General features: G+C 38.7%; 1 pseudogene; it reads right to left on the bottom strand.

The window, feature by feature from the left end:
• Positions 1-3768: 3768 nt before the first annotated feature.
• LOC102262797 lies at positions 3769-4321 on the bottom strand (annotated as a pseudogene).
• Between the last annotated feature and the right edge of the window lie 11563 nt (positions 4322-15884).

Genomic DNA, 15884 nt, shown 5'->3' with positions numbered 1-15884 from the left:
CTGCAGCGGCCCCGGGGGCGCACACCCGGCCCACGAGGTTAGCGTCCGCGGCGAGCGCGAACACTTGTCAGAACTGCAATTGACAAGCGCTTTCCAACATGGCTGGTCTCGCTCGGATTGCACAGAACTTCCTTGTTCGGGGAGGAGACCCCCAGCTGCCCCTCTTCTTTACTTAAAAAGAAAAAGAACAAGAAAAGGCTGTTCTTTTTTTCTGTTTAACCGCTGCTTCCAAAACGCCTCCCGGGTAGTCGTTAACGTGGTCTCCAAAGCGATGTAAATAACTTCTATGCGTCCCGCGAACAAATCCGGGAGAAAGTTGAAAGCGAATCCATCGTTGTAGCCAAGAAAGATGAATTTATGGCTTTTGCAATAACTTCGCGGGAGCAGAGAGAGTTGGAGTGGGAACGAAAGACACTCGTGAAGGGACCTGCATCATGGTAGGCGGTTTAGTGTCCTTGTGTAGTGAGGCTTCGTGATTGTAGGCGGCAGGATTTGCAGCCCCGTGTTGGAGAGCGCTGAAGGAATTGGCATTCTTCTAAAGTTCGTGGGGAGTAGCGTGGGGACTGGCCAGAAATGCGCTTCCTTTTTTTTCGGGACATTAAAATGACTGCCATTATTATGTTTCGATCGTTACTGTTACTTTTGGGCTCTTTGGAAAACTTCCTATTTTAAGTAATTGGTTCTTAATGTACTTTTTAACAACAGCACTCCCTCATTCATGCTATACTGCTTCTAAAGTATATTAGCACTTGTTTTGACCATCTGCTAATGTTTAGATGAGCAGTCGATTTTTAAATCATCTCTATTGACTTGGATTTAAAGGTTTTAAGTATTCTAAAGTTCTAGGGATAACAATGGTTAACTGAGAAAAATTTATGTAATAAGGAATACAAGGCCCTAAATATTTTGGGAATACGGTATTAGAATCTGTTTGACACTTAAATACCTAGTTAAGACACCTTGGCTGGGGTAAAACAGACTGTACAAACCTTAGAAAAATTGTACTGAACTATATAGGCTTGGCGGGAAGGAGAATGTCTTCAAGAGAATTAAAAATTGACATGAACTGCACAATGAAGAATGTGTTATTTATAATTTTATTACAACCTCCTTCGTTGGTACCCAGAGATACTTGAAAGTTGGTAGTTTCCACAGTTCTTCTATTTAGTTATGGACACACACTTGTTTAGCACTGCACAGTTTAAACGTTGCAGTCTCATTTCATTCACAATTTGGTGCAAACTAGATATTATTTTGACTTCCATTTAACAGATGAAGAAGCAAGTTGAGTGTCTTCCTAAAAACAGTAAGTATAGAATGGTGGTGGTGAAGCTGAACAAAGGTTCTTAAGTCCCTTGCTATTTCCACTTCACAAGAGTAAGAATAATTCACCTTAAATAACAAGCTGTATGTGTCAGTTTTTATTGTTTGTTTGAGTTAATATCTTGTCCACTGCATCCTTTTATTAGGGGACAATGAATTATTGGTCAAGTAAAATTTCAGAAAGTGGAGTTTTGGCTTCATTTTATATTTATTGGATATTTATTTGAGTATCTACTTTATACATCATACTTCGGAGTAAGGAGTAAGATAATTGGTGCCACAAGTCCAAATAAGGTTAAAACTTGATAACTAAGCATACTTGCTTTTCTTAATGCTTAAGCATTAGAGACTACAAAATATTGTAGTCATTTTACCATTTCAAGGTAGTAGATTTATCACTTGTATGAAAAAGCCTTCCATTACTAGTGAAATTGGTTGTGATCTTGATAATCTTAATTCTGAAATGCCCCCTGTTGCTATTGAGTTAAAGAACTATTTTAAATTTGGAAAGGATTCATAATTCTTATAAACTGTCCTGCAGATTACACTAATCTGTGTGGATTTTATAGATTGATTTCATGGTAGGAAGTCTTTATTTTTGTAACTGATGAAAGGATATTGTGGTTTTAAAGTGCTTTTAAAAAACTTGAGGCAATCCTATCACAACGATTTCATCATTAGAATTTACTGTTTCTCTTAGGATGCTTGTTCATTTTTTCTAACACTTTGAAATTAGGTAGTATCTTTGAATTTAACATACTTTAGAATTTGTAAAAATATCTTAAATATTTTTAACTGTAAGAGCTTCTTAAGAAAGAATTAATACAAAGATTTAGATTTTGAAGCTTGTGATCCAAGGTATCACTTTATAATCATGTATTGGAAGTGTTGTGTGGTGAAAACTGACTAATTTATTAAATGATTAAATGACATTTGGTACAAAAAACATTGATTCTTTTCCACAGGAGAGAGTTATTCAAAACCATGTAAGTGTATTAGTATGTTTATTTTAGTCAAGTTAGCAAACTTAAAGTTGATAGGTAATTTACTTTGGTTATAGAGATAATGAAATTTTCTTTGGGGGCGGGGAATATTTAGCTGTGCAAGAACACTAAAAACTAGTTTTTCTTTTACTTTGAATCTAAGCTTAAGTATTTTTTAAAAAGTTACCACCTTTTAAGTTAATTTCAGAGGCTATCTTAAATACAATTTTAGAATTTTAAATGCCTCAAATGTTTTTAGTTTACAAATTAGTTTTAGCTATTGAATCAGATTTTACTTACTTTGAAAGTACTCTGAGCTACTTATCCTATATAAGTGAATTGATAATAACAATCTCTTCCATTTTGTGGTTGTCTCTTTTTAAATTGTCTCTCCCTTCCCCCCACCCCCCAACTATAAACCATGACTTATTTTTGAAAAAGCCAAGGCCTCTTTCAGCCACTTTTATCAGCCTTTATGGATAAATCTAGGTATCAAATGAAAAGTGCCTGGGTGAGGATGGGGTAAAAGGGAAGGGCATATAGAATGAAACTTATTTTAAATGTTCAGCAAAGGCCACACACAGGCCCTTACCATCTTGTGGATATAAAATTTTGTCAATTTTTGGGTTGTAAACTTTGAGGTATAATTAGGATTGCTTTGAAATTGGGAAAACAGACTTAATATTGCTCAGTTTCCCTATAGTATGGTTTGGGAAATCTTTTTCTAATATAGAGGCTAAATTTTAACATCAGATTAATACTAGAAGGCTAATGAGGTTATTGTCAAGATTTATTAAGGATCTGTATGTTTGAGGCAATAAAATACTTTTATGTAGAATAATATTTTGCTCATACTTCATAATAAAACTCCTTTTCACTACCCCTTTCATCTCTGAAGCAATCCGCTCTTCATAGGCTCTAGAATACCTCTTTTTCACCACCCTTTTATTTTGATTAAATTTAGGGAAAAGCTCTTAATAGGTCTGTTTTCATTGATAACATTGTAATGCTCAATTAAGGAAGGTATGGCAACAGTAAAAAAAAACCCCACAGATTTTAGGATCTAACTTATATAGGGAGATTCTAAGGGTTCATTTTACTTTTAAGAAACATTAAGACTGCCCAGCTGGTGTGGCTCAGTGTTTGAGCATCGACCTATGAACCAGGCGGTCATGGTTCAATTCCTGGTCAGGGCAAATGCCCAGGTTGTGGGCTCGATCCCCAGGAGTGGGCGTTCAGGAGGCTGCTGATCAATGATTCTCTCTCATCATTGATGTTTCTATCCCTCTCTCGTCCCCTCTGAATCAATATATATATATATAAATTTTTTTTTTTTGCTGCAAAAAGCTTTATCTCATTTGGTCCAATGCATTGGAGAGGGCTTCAGGGTGATTAAAAGAATGGCTAGTAGTTTCGGGAAGAGGCTCAGGTAAAAGCCAGAGACACCAGGGGGATGCAGAGGGCCTCTCAAAGGCTCCTAGTCCTGCTTGAGGGTGAGCCTTTCGAAGAGATACTTGCCCAGCCCAGCCTGGGGGGCGGCCCGCCTGCGGATGTTAGTTAGGTGGATGTTAGTTAGGTGGTCCCCCATCTTCTTGATCAGTTTCACCTCCTCACCCAGGAAGTGGTTCTCCAGGAAGTCGCAGAGATGAGGGTCTGCATGGGTAGAACCCAGGTCTCCAAAAGGGGCCTGCTTCCGGTTCTTCTCCAAGGCCAGGGTGGCTTCCATGGCATCCTGAGTTTTGCCCCAGTCATCTTGGGAAGGTTTCTGCACGTCCTGGAAGAGAAAGCGGCCGCCACACTTGTTTTGCAACTTTAAGAGATGCTCAGCACCCTGGCGCCTTTTCTCCGCCAACTCGCGGAATAAGCGGCCCACACCCTCCAGAGCCACGTTGTCACGGTCGAAATAGTAACCCAGAGGGAGGTAGGTGTAGGAGGCCGGCAGATGCAGGTTGGCCAGGCGGGTGACCGCAGCCTCCACCTCGGTGGAATAATTTTGAGGAATTTGGGAGCTCATGGTTGTTGGGCAATAAGGAGTTAAGGTAGGAAAAAAACCAGTGTGCTGGCTGGTCCCGGAGGTGGTTCTGAAGGTGGTGACTGGATGAGACGCAGGAGAGTAGCCGGAGGCTGGAAGAAGGGGTCTGTTTTGTCCAAACACTGTTGAAGCAAGAGACAGATCCGGGACCTCTGAGTGCACTGCCAATAAAATTATATTTTTTAAAAAGAAATAGTAAGACTGCTTTGGTTAGTTACGGACTCCGTGTGTAAGCGAGTTTGCTACCAAATAGGTTTTTACTATGTTAAGGACTCTTTACTGAATAGTGTGGACGATAGGAACACAAAATGATTCCCTCTTCATCCATTTTGTTTCAAATTGCTGTGGGACTTAATTCCAAAGTGTAGGTTTTTTAAAAAAATTTTATTTCAGAGAGGAAGAGAGAGATAGAACCATTAATGATGAGAGAGAATAATTGATCGGTTGTCTCCTGCACGCCCTGCACTGGGGATGGAGCCTGCAACCTGGGCATATGCCCTGACCGGAAATCGAACCGTGACCTCCTGGTCCCCATAGGTCGATGCTCAACCACTGAGCCATGCCGGTTAGGCATTGCTTCAAATTTTTGATGACTGAGACCACCTTTCAAAACACATCAAAATACCACAACAAACTCCTTTCCTGGTCTTTTAAAACTTGGCTTTAATTTATTTTTCTATTTTTTTCTTCTCCTTTTATGGTTCTCTAGGTAGAGGGATGTAGTATATTACAATATAAAGAGCCTGTAATCTGGAGTCGACTATAGGGAACAGTTCAAATTTTAGTCTTGCCTGTATTATGATTTTAAGTAATATCTTTGAGCCTTAGTTCCTCAGCTGCAAAACAGGCTTAGATTTTACCATGAAGGTGTTCTAAGGTCCAAATGAATTTCTGTTAATGACTCCTGTGAACTCTTTGAAGAATTCATGTTATTTGGATGCTTGCTTTATCCTTTTTGTTGTAGAATGGTGTATTTTTGAGAGCAGGGATAGTTTAGCTGGTTTAGAACTTTGTATTTAACACAATACCTTGGATATGGTGAGTACTCATTTATTAGAATTAAATTGAAATACCAACAATAGGATTTATATAAATAAAGGAGACTAAACTGAGGGCCAAGAATTTGATGCCCTTGGTTGGATCATTGTAGTTGGTATTGATGAGTTTAAGGACAGCTTTGCCTGTGACATTTTATGCAAAATTTGTAGGTACTTTTCTCTGAGCAGAAACCAGCAACTTTTCAAAAGAGTTGGTCTAAGAACTACCTATTTAGAGGAGACAAGAGGTGCATAGTAAATGTTAAAAGATTTGACAACTCTGAAATGGAAAATTTCTATAAAAATGAGTGTGAGTATGGAAATTTGAAATGGATAGTTACCAGAGGGCTTTTTTTTAAACACCACTGTTTAAAAGCATTTAGTGAATGCTTTAACATTTTATCAAAGTTAATGAAAATTTTGACGTTAAGAAGGGAAAGAGTATTGGGAGAGAAGTGGGTTATGAGTCAGAATGTTTGGAGTTGGAATTCACTTAAGGTGGGTGACCATGGGACATTTTAAGTTATTTAGTGTCTTACTACTATTTCAGGTCTCTTCCCTGCAAAAGGGGAATAATAATAGATTATGGTGGGGATTACATGTAGAGTATTTAGCACAATTTATTAAGCGTTTACTATGTGATAGGTATTTAACAAATACAGGGTGAGGCAAAAGTAGGCTTACAGCTGTGAGTATGGGAAACAGTTTATTCTTGCATTATTGTATTATTTTCCATGAATAACTGTAAATCTACATTTGCCTCACCCCGTATATCTATTCTGCAGTTGACCTAAAGGCCTCATAATACCTTTTATTTTTAATAGTTTTTAATATGTAAGTGAATCTACTGATCTATTAGTAAAAAGCTTTATGTTTTCTTGTAATGGTAATGGATTTGCAGTGATCTAACCACATGTTGAGTTCATTTTTCTGACTAATAGTTTGCATGTGAAAATAATAGTTATTGACCTTAGAACTAAAGGACAATTTTGGGATGGATATTTGAACATTTAAAAGTAATTTTAAATCATGGTTACCATTGTACCCCTTTCAGTGATAAGCAAGAAATGTAATGGTACCTCTCCAGATGGTAAGTTTTAAGAAGACTAAAAAGATAATTCCATTATTTTCTAGTTTGTCTGTCAGTTGTTTGTGACACAGTACATTAAAATTAAAATTGGAGAGTATTGTAATTAATGACTAAAGTTTTGGTGGGGCCCTAACCGGTTTGGCTCAGTGGATGGAGCATCGGCCTGCGGACTCAAAGGTCCCAGGTTCGATTCCGGTCAAGGGCATGTACCTTGATTGTGGGCACATACCCAGTAGGGAGTGTGCAGGAGGCAGCTGATCGATGTTTCTCTCTCATCGATATTTCTAACTCTCTATCCCTCTCCCTTCTTCTCTGTTAAAAATCAATAAAATATATATTTTTAAAAATAAAGTTTTGGTGGGAGTATGGGACTGGATTTTATGATTAGGTGAGTGATGAATAGAAATTTCTAGAAAGCCTAAATGAAACACATGAAGGAAAGACCATACCATATTTCTAGACTTTCTGCCTAGATCAGAGAATGCACATTAGAACTGGAAAATAAGAGTTTTAATGGCTGAAGTCGGACCTTTTACACCAACACATGCACATCTTTCTCAGTGTAGGTTTGTAGATCAGAGTCTTTTGCCTCTCTGCTGCTTCTGGCTTTGTAACTTGTAGTTACAAAGTTCTTCATTGTCCTTATCACAGTTTGAATAATTAGTGCCTATCCTGTTAGAATGTGTGTTCCCTGAGAAAAGGAACCATGTCTGTTTTGATCATTGCTGTATCCGCAGCACCTGGCACAGTCCTTGACACTTATTTTAAGTATTCTTAAATATATTTTGGATGAATGATGAAACTCCTGAAACAGGAAAATTAACTATGTGGTGAAAGAAGAGAAGGAGGGTTTGGAGCAGAGAGACCAATTAGGAGGTTATGTTACTATTTCTGAGTAAAAAAATTTTTCTTCGATTTAATTATAACAATAGCTTACTCCCCCCCCCCCCCCCCCCACATATCTATTGCTGAAATACGGAACATTGGGTAGTAGCAAAACATGAACCTTGAGTCAGAAAGACTTGGGTTATTTTAATTTAACCATCTCAGAAGTTGTTTCCTTGTAAAATAGGAGAAATGTCTTAGTGTTATGAACAAGTGAAATTGAATATGTAAAACGGAAAAGGGCTCGTATTTAATTCATAGAGTCATTTACTCTCCCAGTTCTCATGCATAGAGATGTGGAAAGAATACTCTAGTGGGAATAAGTAATCAATATTGTAGTACTGGTTTTACTAGATCCTGCCTATAGAAAATTTGGCAAATCATTTCATTTCTCTGAACTTAAGATTCTTTTTCTTTAAAGTGAGGGTTTTTGACCACAATATAATTTGGAGTGATCCTTTAGACCAGGGGTGGGGAACATCTGCCACGGCCTTCACAATCATTTGGTCTGGCCCTGCCAAGGCATTAGGGGTGAGTTAATTGACCAAATACAGCAGGCTAATTTTTAAGTTGATAATTTTGTATGGCCCACAAATGATGTTATAAATATCCAAATGGCCCCTGGCAGGAAAAAGGTTCCCACCCTCCAGACAAACCCAGACTATTGCAGGTGTGGCTCTGCTGTATTCAGGATCTCAAAGATACGTTAGATAGGTTCTTCTGAATTCAAATATCACCAGAATTTTTAATTTATCTTTATGGTGTTGTATTGAAATATCATTTTTGTTCGTCTTCTCTAGGCTATAACATTTGTAAGATTAAAATCAGGTCCTGTTTATCTTTATACTTCCAGCACATACCTACTTACACTCATCTACTACACTGCCTATATTCATAACTCAGTAGTTGGTTGAATTCAACTGAATATGGATGTACCTAATACATATTTTTTCTTACTGCCGTTAGTGTGGCTGCATGAAACAAGGAGAACCATTCTATGCCTTATATTTCCCGCATCCCCCTTTTAACCTGATGTTATATTTATTGATTTTAGAGAAAGATGGAGAGGGAGAGGGAGAGAGAGAAACATCAATCAGTTGCTCCCTAAAGTGTCCCTACTGGACACAGGGATGTGGCCTGACTGAGAACCGAGCCAGCAGCCTTTTTGGTGTATGGTACGACTCTTCAACCTACTGAGCCACCTGACCAGGGTTCCAATTCTTTTTAACGGCATATGTGGAAAGATTATTTGGAAAAAAGTTGTGAATATTTGAATAATTTTAAAGAGCAGACTTTCCCAACAAAAAAATAAATTTGCATATTATTTTAAGAGAAAACTACTATCTAGTTTGCTTAAGAATCTCAGACTCTTGAGCTTATAGAAAGGATTTTGAGAAGTGCAGTTCAGTCCGGCCAGCATGGCTCAGTGGTTGAGCATCGATCTATGAACCAGGAGGTCACAGTTCGATTTCCAGTCAGGGCATATGCCCATGTTGTGGGCTCAATCCCCAGGGTGGGGCGTGCAGGAGGCAACTGGTCAATGATTCTCTTTCATCACTGATGTTTCTGTCTCTCCCTTCCTCTCTCTCTTCCTTTCTCTCTGAAATCAATAAAAATATTAAAAAAATAAAAGAAGTGCAGTTCATTGTATCCTCACCAACAACAATGAGGTGAGGAAGAGCACAGAGATTATGACTTGCCCAAGTCACAAGCTTCTTGAGAAAGCCCAGTCCTGGCGTTAGACGTGTTGTCTAGCTACTGTACTGTCTATATGACTGTTTTAACAACCTTGACTGGAAATTTAATTCAAATCATATAAATAAATGGCTATTTAAATTTTCAACCTTTCTCTTTTGCAAAGAATTCATATACATTTCTGAACCTTCATTTGTAATATTTATATATACGTAGATTATTTAGCCCAGGTTCGTTTTAAGACTGAAATATAGAAGTTAATTTTTGGGTTGTAGTTATTCAGTCTTATGGGGGAATAGAAGCTCTTTATTGACATTTTATTTCTGTTAACATTTTTTGAAGTTCCTGACTTGCTTTTTGGTTTTCATTTCTATTTTGAGTTTCTAGAAAGATGAAGTGTTTACCAATTTGAGAAAACATGTTTTAGAAGGGTATTAGTATTTCTCAGTAAATACATTTGCTAATTCATTTCTAAATTACAAAATTTTGCCATTACTTTTTATAAATATTTGTTAAAGTACTGAGAGTGAATGAATCAGCAGTAGACTTTTTAGTTTTTTCAATTCATGTTGGCAGTCATTCGAACATATCTTTTGAGGTGTTGAGCACTAGTATAGTCATTTTTGTCAGAAACATTTTTATGATTTAACACTAACTTCAAACACTAAATATGTGATTGCTTCTGTATAAAATGGGTGGTGGTCCTCATAGCATATTTTTTTTAACATACCTTCTTGGCGTATATAGCCATTTTTCTGTAAACTTAAGGTAAAAGATAACTCCTTATATTGTAATTATGTTGAAGTAAAATGTTTCTAGTATTACTTCTTTTTGAAGATAGTTGCTTGCTGATCTCTTAAGCTGGATGATGAAAGATGTGGGTGGAGTATCTTAAAGGGCAATAGACTAGAGATGAGAAACAAATTTAAAATGTGCACAGTGCATAGTGATGGTAGAAGAATGCCACCTACTTGCTTTCCATAGGCTGTATTTCATCATTGTTACATAAAGTCCCTTTTGGCCAATTTAATGAATGCTGCTGGGTCTTGGGGAAAAATCTTTTTTCTTTAGTCACAGAAATAATTGTGGGGACAGAGAATAGTCTTTTTCTTGATTAGAAAAATCCATTTTATCTTTTTAAATTATAGTGATAATAGATTGTAATTATAGTAATAATAGTAATAATACCTTGGTTTTAGCTAATGATTTGTAGTGTGCCTCCAATTAATTTTGATGATTATCTCGTGTGACATCCACATATTTTACTTGCCTTAAAAATCATACTTCAAAAAAAAGGTCATACTTAAATTTGTTACTAAAAACTATTTGAACATCTTTAGGTTTAGGAGTTTACTACAAATGAGATGTTTATATGTGATTCTTAGTACAGTTCAGGTCATAAGAAAACAGAATTCCTTCCATCTTAGGTGAGTAGGAAGGGCCTTGGGGAAAATTGACTTGTGTATATGTAACACATGTAATAAAATAGGCACTTCTCTTCACTTTTTAAAAAAATTGTTTTCCAGTTTAAAGACCTAAAAGCCTACAGCACCATAGCAATTTGGAAGGCAAAATGAATTGGCCTTATAGAAATCTAACATGGTCTAAATTCCTGAATCCCATTTAAGACCAATTTCATGTTACTTTTGTTCTTGATAAATAAAAACTAAAATGACTACCCCTTTGTCTCTGGGATGAATTTTTGGAGTTGGATTTTATGTTGAGATTGTTAGGCTCAGATCTGTTTTAGTTCTAAATGTGGGACAAGTTCTACCTCAGGGAGTGTTGCTTTATTTATTTAACTTTTTAATTGAATTTATTGGGGTGACATTGGTTAATAAAATTATGTAGGTTTTAGGTGTACAATTCTATAATACATCATCTGTATATTGTGTGTTCAAATAGTGTTGCTTTCTATGACTGACCTTGAATTAATTTTTTTAAAAAATATATCTTTATTGATTTCAGAGAGGAAGGGAGAGGGAAAAAGAGATAGAAACATCAATGATGAGAGAGAATCATTGATTGGCTGCCTCCTAGGCATGTGCCCTTGACCAGAATCGAACCTGGGACCCTTCAGTCTTCAGGCTGACGCTCTATCCACTGAGTCAAACCAGCTATGGCTTGAATTAATTTTTAAAAAAATATTTTTTATTGATTTTTTACAGAGAGGAAGGGAGAGGGATAGAGAGTTAGAAACATCAATGATGAGAGAGAATCATTGATTGGCTGCCTCCTAGGCATGTGCCCTTGACCAGAATCGAACCTGGGACCCTTCAGTCTTCAGGCTGACGCTCTATCCACTGAGCCAAACCGGTTAGGGCTTAAATTAATTTTTTATGAAGCTAATTGACTTGTAGGAATCCTCCTCCTATATAATAAAAGGCTAATATGCAAATTGTCCCCTCACTATTGACATAAGCTGACCACCAGGGGGCGGCGTGGGATGAAGGAAGGCCCCTGCTGACAGCTGGGGGAAGTAAGGCCCCAGCTGGCAGCCGGCAGCCACCAGCCAGGGGAAAGAAGGCCCCGATCTGCCTGCACCAGGCCTCTAGTTTATATATATAAAAGGCTAAGTGATCGGCTGGTAGGTATGACACACACTGACCACCAGGGGGCAGATGCTTAATGCAGGAGCTACCGAGCTGTGGTGACTTGGCAATGGTGGTTCTTGGGTGATGCACCCAGGAACCAGAGAGGAGGGAGTCCCATTCCTTGCGAGACCTTGCGATTCCACCTTTGGCCGTGGGTTATGTTGTTGCTGGGGCACCGTCGACCTCGAATCTGGTTTACTGCACACTTGCATTTTCGTTCCACACCCTGTGTGACAGCAACTTTGCAGAGTGCCCTCTCGCACTCTGGGACCCCTCAGGGGATGTCGGAGAGCCGGTTTCGGCCCAATCCCTGCAGGCCAGACCGAGGGACCCCACCTGCCGGAGGGACCCTGCTCACACTGCAGATGCCCTTCGAGCTGCGATGCTACCCCAGGTGCGGGTAGCTGGGGAGGGACCACTGGAGGTTGTCTCCAGGGTGTGTCTGGCCTGTCTTGCCCAGTCCTGCCCCGCCGGCCACCTTCTAATAAATTTCCTTTCAGTGTGCATAGGCCATGCACTAGGCCACAGATTCCATGCACTAGGCCACAGATTCTAGTATTTAATAGTTTATCTTGTTAGTAAAACTATCTGCCCATATAAGTCAAATTGTATGTAAACAATATCTTGTGTGTGTGTGTGCCATAGATGTACCAAAGCAAAGAAACAACTGGTGTGTGCATACCAGATGAAACTTGAGTGACAGTTATTTTGATGTATATTATTGGTTCTATTTAATTATTTCTTTAATCAGTAATTTACCCAAATTTATAAATGTGGCAGTTGAATTTGTTTGGCATTAGTGAGTGTTCTTATGTGACTTTGGGCAAGTCACATATTTTTGTGTCTCAGTCTCTAATCTGTAAGATGAAGATACTAACAGTGCTTACCTTGTATGGTTATTGTAAGCATTAAATGAGTTAATACATGTTTCAGTTACTGTGGCTACATGACAATCAACTCAAGCATTGAATGGTTTAAAACAAATATTTTGCTTGCGAATCTTCGATCTGAGCAGGGTTTGGCCTGGTTAGGTCATTCCACTTGGTGTCAGCTTGGAGAAGCATAAAGGCTGGAGACTGCAGTTTACAGAAAACTCAAGTACCTGTCATATATGTGGTGCCTGGGCTGAGAAGACTCAAACAGCTGGGCACTAGAACAGCTGGAGCTCCCCTGCATCTCTCTCTTTTTTGAAATTTATCTTTATAGTTGAAAGTATTACAACTATATTTCCCCCCCATTTTTCCCCCATTGACTCCCTCCTCCTCACGCCTGCCCCCTCCTCAGGCCTTCACTGTACTATTGTCTATATCAGCGGTCGCCAGCTGGTGGTCCGTGAGGTCCGAAAGGTTGGCGACCGCTGGTTTATATCTATGGGTTATACATATATGCATATAAATTCCTTGGTCTGTGTACTTTCTTCACAGGATCTCTTCTGCATGGTGTCTTCAGAGCAGTCAGATTTCTTTACAGGGTAGTTCAGGGCTCCCAAGTTGTGTGTTCCGAGAGAGAGCCAGGCTGAAGCTTTACTGCCTTTATGACTTAGCTGTAAGATGTCTGGTAGTATCATAACTTCTGCAGTAGTCTTTGACCTGCTTTGATTCAAGGGGAGATAATATAGATTCCCCCAAAATATAGACCCCCCACACCTCTTTTTTTTTTTTAATGTATTTTTATTGATTTCAGAGAGGGAGAGAGAGACAGACACCTCAATGGTGAGAGAGAATCATTGATTGGCTGCCTCCTGCACGCCCCACACTGGGGATCGAGCCCGCAACCCAGGCATGTGCTCTTGACCGGAATTGAATCGTGACCTCCTGGTTCATAGGTCAACGCTCAACCACTGAGCCACGCCAGCCGCCCCCCCTCCTCCCACACCTCTGATGCCATGTTGTAAGAAGAGCATGTGGGAGGATGAATATTGGTGTAGCCATATTTCAGTCTGACAACACAGCACATAGAACAAAAGCAGGATATACAGGAAATTGTAAGCAGTTATGATAAAGAATGGGAAGTCAGATTTAAATAGTGCCTTATTATTTGTGATATACATTTTGATGTAGTGTAGTGAATTACATAATCCCTCTTTTTCCTTAAGAGGAAGTCAAAATGTAACAGGCAGGCAGTTTATAGTTTTCTTGAAGTGCCTGTTTTTTTTTAATGGTTCAGTTTTAGCTTTTAATCCCTTTGTCAATGCCTAGAATAAGGAGCATGGCACAAAGTACTTAATTGTTCATTCCAACAAATGGGGGTGAGGAATGGGATGAATAACTCAAAGTGTTTTCACTCTTAAAGTTGTATAATATCTGATATACAACTTCAGACTTTTCAAAAACATAAAATCCTCTTAAATGCTTTGCACTGTTTTGAATTTTAACCTTTAATAATTTTGATTATAAGTGTGGGAGAGACAGAGTAATCTTCTGAGTAGTGAGTGGCAAAATATTTTTTGATAGATGAAACATTGCCTGCTAGCTTACTCTGCTATATGATTAGATTAGCACTCCTGTGTGTGGTTTTGTTTACCTACAATTTGATAAATAATGTGAAAACTATATATAGTATATTTCTATCCAAAGCATGTTACCAATTACAAAGATAAAGTAAGTTTATAATACTTGCTCTGACTCTGTTAAATATTCCTTAGACCAGTGGAATTACTGTCCCTTTTTTTCATACCACTTTTCTTCATTCTGTGTGGAAGACCATGTTCCAGTCTTAAAACATTAGACTTACAGAATATTTGTTTTAGAATAATTAAGATACAAATTAGGACTGAAGACTTCCTAATGATTATGTTTTTTATTGATAGAACAAAAATAAAACAGCCTGGTCCATTAGAGATTAGGGAGGTTCTTTGGTGGAACCTCGTTCTTTAACTTCCAGATCCTGAAGAAAAGTGGTTAGATGCCTTGCTCGTTCTGTTTTCCTACTACATTCCTTGTTTATGGTACATTTTATCCTTTCTGTCACTCTGTATATAAGATAGCTCAGTGGTTTCTAACTTTTTGGGGTGAAAGTACTATCCATTTCATAATTAGTAACTTGACAATTTCAAGGTCTATGGTTGAGAAAGTAAACTACAAACAATTTACAGACTTTGAGTAGTGGAGGAAACTTTTTTCCAAATGAATATTTATATGGAACCCAATACATAAAAAGACATTAATATAGTATTTTACTAGTATTTATTTATTTAAATGTTTTTATTAATTTGAGGGAGAGAGGAAGGAAGGGTGGGGGGAAAAAGAGAGAAACAAGATGTGAGAGACATCAATTGACTGCCTCCTGCACTCCCTACTGGGCATTGGCGGGGGGAAGGGGGAGCATGTGCCCTGTAGGGGAATCTAGCCTTGACCTTTTGGTGCATGGGAGGATGCTCAACCAACGGAGCCACACTGGCCAGGGCAGTATTTATTTTTATAAGCTGAAAACTTTTTATAAAATCAACCAAGAACAGTAAAGATTTTAGAAGAATTTAAATTTGAAGTAGGGTTTGTTTTATTCTCTTTTCTTAATTCTGTTTTGGCTGCTTAGTCATGAAAATGTGACTTGCAGATACGTACAGCTTGTCTTTCAGACTCCATATATACTTTATTAGTACGATCGAGAGCTATAAGAGTATTTCTAGTACAGACATTTTGTTTGAAAGACACCATTACTTAGTTATCTTTACTTCATATCACAAATGCAAAAGTGACCAGCCCCTCAAACTTAAACAGCAAAACTTAATATTGTTTCATGTTAGCTCTTTAATTTGGAACCAGCCACCTGGCTACTCCCCTAGGAGAGGAGAGCATGCAGCAAGTTAACTTGTGAGTCTTCTTGGAAGGTGTTTAATTGGGAAAAGCATAAAATATGTGACTGCAGACTAATTTTAAATGAATGGACATGTGGAAGCCTAAATTAGGGGTGGGAAACGCGAGTGCAGAGCTGCAACTTTACTAATCAATGTCTTCATAGGAATTGGACATTATATTTTAACTAGAGGCCCGGTGCACAAAAGTTTGTGCACTCGGGGGGAAGGGGGGGTCCCTCAGCCTGGCCTGTGCCCTCTCGCAGTCTGGGACCCCTCAGGAGATAACGACCTGCTGGCTTAGGCCTGCTCCCGGGTGGCAGAGGGCAGGCCCAATCCCTAGGTGCAGCCCCTGGTCAGGCTCAGAGCAGGGCCGATTGGGGAGTTGGGGCACCGCCCCCTGTCACACACAGAGCAGGGCGGATCAGGGGGTTGGGGCGCCGCCCTCTATC

Source organism: Myotis brandtii, unplaced genomic scaffold (genome assembly GCF_000412655.1).
Source record: "Myotis brandtii unplaced genomic scaffold, ASM41265v1 scaffold237, whole genome shotgun sequence".
In the NCBI taxonomy this organism is placed as follows: Eukaryota; Metazoa; Chordata; class Mammalia; order Chiroptera; family Vespertilionidae; genus Myotis; species Myotis brandtii.
This window is presented reverse-complemented; position numbering and strand designations above follow the sequence as displayed.